Source organism: Grammomys surdaster, unplaced genomic scaffold (assembly GCF_004785775.1).
Source record: "Grammomys surdaster isolate TR1022 unplaced genomic scaffold, NIH_TR_1.0 170, whole genome shotgun sequence".
NCBI lineage: Eukaryota > Metazoa > Chordata > Mammalia > Rodentia > Muridae > Grammomys > Grammomys surdaster.
In genome coordinates, this window is record NW_021604618.1 from 10,244,016 (window position 1) to 10,251,043 (window position 7,028).

The following is a 7,028-nucleotide window of genomic DNA, read 5'->3' on the forward strand; positions in this document are numbered from 1 at the left end:
GTTCATAGAAAAGTTCAGGGAAAGGACGTCAGCATTCTGATTGGCACAGTGGATGGCATGTTTATGATTTTAATCAAATTTAAATTGAAGAATACTTCAAATGATGTGTCAGACTGGTGTTACTGAGTTAAAACCTAGTGACAACCACTGTCATTATTAGTTAAATATAGCCGTCATGCCTATAGCAATAAATGATGACACCTAAGAACATGCAGAAACAAAGCTCAAGGATTTTGAGAAGAGGGAGTGACTAGAAACCCAGAGCAATGCAGGAATGTGACCTGGATCTCATGTATTTACCAAACACAGCGGCAATTGTATTCTGGGCAGATGATGTAATTGAATGTAGCAGTATGTTTTCTTACTGTCAGAGCATTTTTGTTTTATAAACTCATCTTGTACTCATGAGATGATGTGCTTGTTCATACTTAATGACATTATCTGTACCTGACTAACAGCCACAGCACTCATGAGTTTTCAGGTTTATTGTCTAACTACAAAAAAATGAGTTTTTTGAAAACATGAGATTTTTAGTAGGTTTTACGAATTGAGGCTGCAAGTTGGTTGCCAATACTCTAGTGGCAGTGTGGACAGAATTCTTTTGCCTGGTATATGCAAAATGAAAAGTTATAATGTAGGGACCATTTAGGAGCGTTTCATTTATAGCACACACTTCCATTTTAAAAGAGGAAACTGAGCAAATGCTCAATTGTATAGATAGACCTCTCGACACAAGCAGACTTTACAGTGTTCCCTTCTCTTCATGATTTGATAAAAAGAAATATTAAAATAGGGTGTGGATTGTCCAAACTGAAATGGAATGCATGGTTGGGCCACAGAGTTATCTGAGACTTTAGGAGAACATGTCTATGATCAGTTATAGCTTCCTAGTCCCTAGCAGCTAAGATATGGCCCTTCCTGCGCTAAGCACTTTGCAAGCTTATGCTAACTAAGCCTTCAGTAGGCACGGAAGCCCACTTATCTCTTCATCTTTGCAGAATTGGATCTTAACTTCCCAGGAGAGAGGATCTCAGGAAGATAACAGCAACAAACATGCAACCTCAACTTATCAAATCCATTCAAAACTATATTTAAAAATTCATTCTTTTGTGAGTGGACAATAAACTTGAAAACACATACGTTTGCTTAGCATGGTTCTGGAAGCCACCCGGTGTTACTAGAATTTCAGTGAATGTGAGAAGGAAGCAAGAGGCCCTCTTTGGTGGGTATTTGGCTGTATAGAGCGGACACTCTGCTGAGAGAAACGTTGATAATGTAGAGATTCAAGAAGCCCCCAAGCTATACACAGTGAGGCAAGCCTGTAATCCAGCACTTTGGAACCTCAGGAGAACTAAAAGATGAAGCCAGCCTGAGTTACACAGTGAGACTCTGCCTCTGAAGAAAAGAACAAAAGCAGTGCAGAAGGGAATGCTAAATACTGGCTGTTGAAGCTGGATGTTCTCTCGGGTAGCTCCTCCATGGAGGGATATATCTCCATTGCATATGTAACATCCCCCCTTGCTTTTTTCATATTTGTAAACATCAAACTGTAATTATTGATGAAAGGTTTGCCATTCCCTCTAGAACAAATTTGCCTAAGGCAGATACTACAATTGCCTTCGTCAGAGACCACAATTGCCTTGGTTGCTGCCATTTTCTGGCACAGAGCCTGGCTGGATGTCACAGATGTGCAGTGTTACTCAGTGGATATGTAGGATGTGTAAAGGATTAAATGCATGAAATATGGTCACTGGTGTAGCTGTTGGAGGGTAGCAGGCCTCCTTAGAGCGATACAAAGTAAGCAGACCCTACTCAGCGACACTCACGTTCATTTGACATTTTTCTTCATATTGCTTACAGTATCTAAAATAGCACATATGTTTTAAAATTATTATTAGAAATAAACAGAAGATGATATCCCTTGGGATGTTGACCACTTGGTGTTGAGGGACCTGTGGGTACAGGAGCTCCCCTTTTAGTAACTCTAATATGGAAGGGGAGAAGTGGAAGTGTAGTGAAGGGATTACTGTAGGATTCTGCTTCTTTTAAAAGTATTTATTTGTATTCGTGGTGTGTGTGCATGTGTGAGTGAGTGTGTGTGTGTGTGTGTGTGTGTGTACATGCTGGTGCCATTGGATGCCGGAAGAGAGCATCAGATTCACTCAAGCTGGAGTTACAGGTGATTATGATCTGCCCAGTGTGTTAGGATCCAAACATGTGTTTCCTGGAAGAACAAGTGCTTTTAACCACTGAGCCATCCCTCCAGCCCTGAAATTCTAATTCTTACAAAGATATCAGAGTCTCTGTCCTGGCAGCTTGTTGGATTTGAGGAACTCAGTGAAAGATATGTTAGGAAGTAGATTTGCATGGAAGTAAGGTTCTTGCTTGGGCAGTCAGCTTGGCTCATGTGCCCTGCAGTCCTCTGAGGTTTTCACTGAGTGCTCACACTCCCAGTGTCTGATAGTGTCTTCTTCCTCAGCAAGGCTAAAGCGAAATCAACTCTTCTCTGAGCTCCCAAGGCCTTCTAGGCTGTTTCTCTCTTTCTTCTTGACTGTAGATGTAATATGTTTGCTATTGTCATCAGCTTCTGACCACATTTCTTGATTTGATGTCATGACTTCAGAGCTATGATATAAGCACATCACTTCATATCTCTCAAGGGAAGAGTTCCTGTTTGAGTTTTCTGTTCTCATTTAGGAGATCCACAGGCTACATTGTGTGGCAGACTTGCACAGCTTTCCTTTTCCTCCTCCATCCCCAGTAGCTCTGGCCTAATGGGAAATGGATTTTCAGCAATGCAATGGAAGACGTTTTGAATAGTTCTGTCAAAACTCTAAGGGCCTGCTTTCAGCAATGCTGCACTTCTCATTGCTTCCATAAAGCATAGATTCAGTTGCTTCCTGCCATCGCAGTTCTGTCTTTGACCAGCATTGTGTCTATTCTTCTCAGTGTGTCACAAGATTCAGCCTTCATCTACACTATTTTTTCCTCCTACAGTTTGCTTTTCAAATGCCTGACTTATCATCTGAAGGCCTTTGACCACTGAGTTCTGTAAGGTGCCTCTACCTCATGCTCCCTCAGTTCCTGCATACTTCTGACCTAGCACCTGGCACACAACATGCTATCTTCTCAGATCAAGAACTATTTGCAATTTTCTGAGAACAGTGTCCACAGCAGGGAGTGAATGGGAGATGGACAATGTACACTTATTCAACAAACATTTGTATAAGTTATTGTTTAATGTAGACTGCACAGGATGACATCTTACACTTCTCTCAATCCTTATTCACCTTGCTTCTTTAGACAGGGTCTAAAATTGTTCTACAGTTGTTGGGAATGGAGACTTAGGTCCTTGTGCCTGTGGGGCAAACATTTTTACCAACTGATCACTTCCCCAGCCCCCAAGTCAATAATGTTTAACATTTATTTCAATCCCAAAGTTTATAATTCTGAAGCCAGTGCATAATGTATACTGAGACTCTGGGTATACTTGCTTCAGCTTATTCTGGGTTATCTTCCATGATACATCAAGAAAACCACAATAATGAAATGGTTAATCAGGAGTATAAACATCTAGGGTTGTTTTCAACATACAAAGAAAACAAATCAATATCTAAAGTAAAAAATATCACCTAATATTAACCCAATAGCTACTGAGGTACTAGGTATGCTGTGATCTAATGTATTTGATGAGTATTTCACAGATATTTGGTGAGTATTGCAGAGCCCCATGCTCTGTGTCTGATGCTGGCTACTCAGAAAGGAACACATCTCAATGTGTTAAGCACATACCAATCACATTGTTTGCAATCAGATACCAGCAGTTCAAAGGTCAAAGCATATTGCTTGTCTTAGTCATACTCAAAGTCTAGTAGGCATACTTATGTATGCAAAGATATTGAAGTTCAGTAAAATGAAGGTGACAGAGATGAAAAGCCTGAACAGGTCAAATAAAGCTTGCTCTAGAATGTGGAACAGTGTGGAGTTCCAGTAGGAGATAGATATAGAGTGACTTGGGTTTGTTAGAACTATGTGTAGGCATGCATGTTCTTATGGAAGTAGGGGTCAGAGACAGCATGTCTCACTTGAACTGGAGCTGTAATTCAGCTAGACTAGCTGGCCAGCAAGCCTCTGATCCTCCTGTCTCCACCTCCCCAGTGCAAGGATTATAAACATGCATGTTACCCCTGGCCCTTTTTCATATTATATTTAAAAATATGTTTTAAATCAAAATAGAACTCCATGCCTTCTGCCCTCCCTTTTCTTCCTTCACTCCCTCCCGGCTATCTTTTCTTGAATCTTTTGTATGTCTTACAACTCTCAAGTTGATAGCCTTTTCTCATTATTGTTACGTGTGTGTGTGTATGTGCACACACAGACAAAAACCATATATACGGTCTACTGAGTGTTTTGTGGTGAGCATGTATACAGTTTCAAGGATGATCTCAGCACTGGACAACCAGTAAGGGGGCTCATCCCTGGGAAAGGTTAATTCTTGCAGTGATCCTCCTCAGTTGCCTACCATTCTTGGCATTGTTAAGTAGTCTATGTAGCCGTTCCTCAGAGAGACATTTCACTTAGTTTCTCTCCATGTCCCTCCCTTCTCAGCTCCAGGAAAATCCACCTATGTTCTCTTTCTATGGGTTTACCTAAATTCTTGTTATTTCATGTGAGTGAAATCGTATGTCACTGTCGTCTCACACGTTGTGCGATGCTTTTGAGGTTTCTCTTTGTTGTAGCACGTGTCAGTACTTCCTCCCTTTCCATGGTCAGATAATAGCCCATTATATATGATTTATCCATTCGTCCACTGATCAGCACTCAGTTCCCACCTTTCACTTGTCAATAGTGCTGCGCTGGTCACAATGTGCACGTGTTAAAACATCTCTAGGTGAAGGAGATCACATTTCCTTCAGGGTGAGTGCTAACAGACGATTATTTAGAAAATTGAGGAAGTAAATTAACTATTTGTAGGTGAACATAAATAGACATATTTCTCTCATTTGTAAAACTAAGAACAGATGAAGGAGGCATCATTTTATTTCTGAACAATTCGTAATTTTAATATCTAAAACAAATTAAGTGCACAAGTAGGGTGAATGTTTCAGGTAAAAATTATTTTTTTTTTTACGAAATGAAACCTCTTAAAAAGAGACAAAAGCTGACAGCGACCGAATGTGTAATACGCTACACTCCTGTTCTTACCTGTATATCTTTTGAAGCCTTACCTAGTAATTTAGCTGCATTCCCATTAGTATTAGTGGGAGTTTGAAACCGAAGTCTCTGCACACGTCTTTGAAAATGTCTAGGTCAAAGTAAACTGTTAATGAAAAGTCGTTCTTCACTTTCATGAAGTAGTTTCCAAAGTGCCTCCCTTCTCCGCACGGAAGGGCTGTGGAAGGTCGCTGATTAGAGGTCATCTGCTTTAAAGCAACAGCAAGAGAAAATGTGTTAGAAAAGAAACTGAGTTTCCTCGAAGTAGAGAACACAAGAGTTCAGGTCTCATGTTGATTTTCAGTAGCAAAGGACACTGGACCCTCTCAGTGGCCCCTCGAAGCCAGGTGCATGTGATCAGGGATAGAGGCAAGCTAAGGTGAATTTTAATTAGGACTAAATTGTGGTATTACTCTTTCATACCCTGAACATCTGCTCCCTTCAGAAATGATGATTTATGCAGGCGATCAGAGCAGACAGCTTGCTATAGCTTATGTTACAGTTAGTGGGAAGCTGGAGGAGCTAGAGGTAGCATTTCAGAAAACCAGCATCTAAATGGCGACCGGCCAGTGTGTACGACATAGGAAACAGAGAAGGGAAGCGTGATGTGTCCATCTTTAAAGTCTGATGCCAAATAGTGACTGAATTAAAAAAAAAAAAAAACAACAACCTATCTTCTAGACCATCTGTTGTTAATGAAGTAACTTGGACAATGCACGGGTTGATGCTTCCCACTGATGTCAAAAGAAAATGAAGGTCCGTCCTTTCCAGAAGGATGAAGACACTCAGAAGACATCAGTGAGAATTCTGGTCTTTAAGAATGGCATGGGGCTCCTGTCAGCATGCAATGTCTCCTTAGAGGCTCTCCAGAGCCTGACATATACAGAGGTGAATGCTCACAGCTAACCATTGAACTGACCAAGGGGATCCCAATGGAGGAGTTAGAGAGAAATCTGAAGGAGCTGAAGGGGTTTGTGGCCCCATGGGGAGAGCAACAATACCAATCAACCAGAGCTCCCAGGGTCTAAACGACCAGCCTGGGTGCACACAGGGAGGGACCCATGGCTTCCGCTGTGTATGTAAGGGAGTATGGCCTTGTTGGACATGGGTAGGAAAGGAGGTCCTTGGTCCAGTGAAGGCTGGATGCTCCAGTGTGGGGGAATTTGAGGGTGGGGAGGTGAGAGGGAGTGGGTGGGTGGGGCACACCCTCATAGAAGCAGGAGGAGGGGAAGTGGGGAAAGGGGATAACATCTGAAATGTAAATAAATAAACTATCCAATAAAAAAAAAGAAAAAGAATGTCATGGGGCAGGATGGGCATGAAATTACAGTAGGAAAGGAAACAATGAGAAATGTAACTTTGTACTAAAATTGAAATATAACTAAAATTCAAAGTTTATGGCTTTTGAAGTATATTGATTTTCCTTCTAAACAACCATATCAAACATTAAACTGAAATATGAAGACGGCTTCACATATTAGCTGAAGTGTTCACCTGTTTAGAAATGTGCTCATAGCATTAACAACATGAATTATCTTAACGAAACAATGATATTTACTTGGTTAACCAAGTAAACCATTTTCCTAGTAAACAGTTACATTTATACTAGATGGGAGGTTCTAGTTGGTTCAATATGCTATAAGGTATTTATATTGAAGCTAGTCTAACAGACTGCGAACGTCAAACTGCCTCGTTTCATTTAATGTAAAGCTTGAAAGCATTATGTAAATCTTGAAAGTATAAAGTCTGAAATAGCTGAAATTATATTTAAAATATTTACATAAATTTAAAAAATAAATCTGGATAGACTTAAG

General features: G+C 40.6%; 1 pseudogene; it reads left to right on the top strand.

The window, feature by feature from the left end:
• The window catches only part of LOC114620724, a 35,675-nt pseudogene extending 29,093 nt beyond the window's left edge, over positions 1–6,582 (top strand).
• The last annotated feature ends 446 nt before the right edge of the window (positions 6,583–7,028 follow it).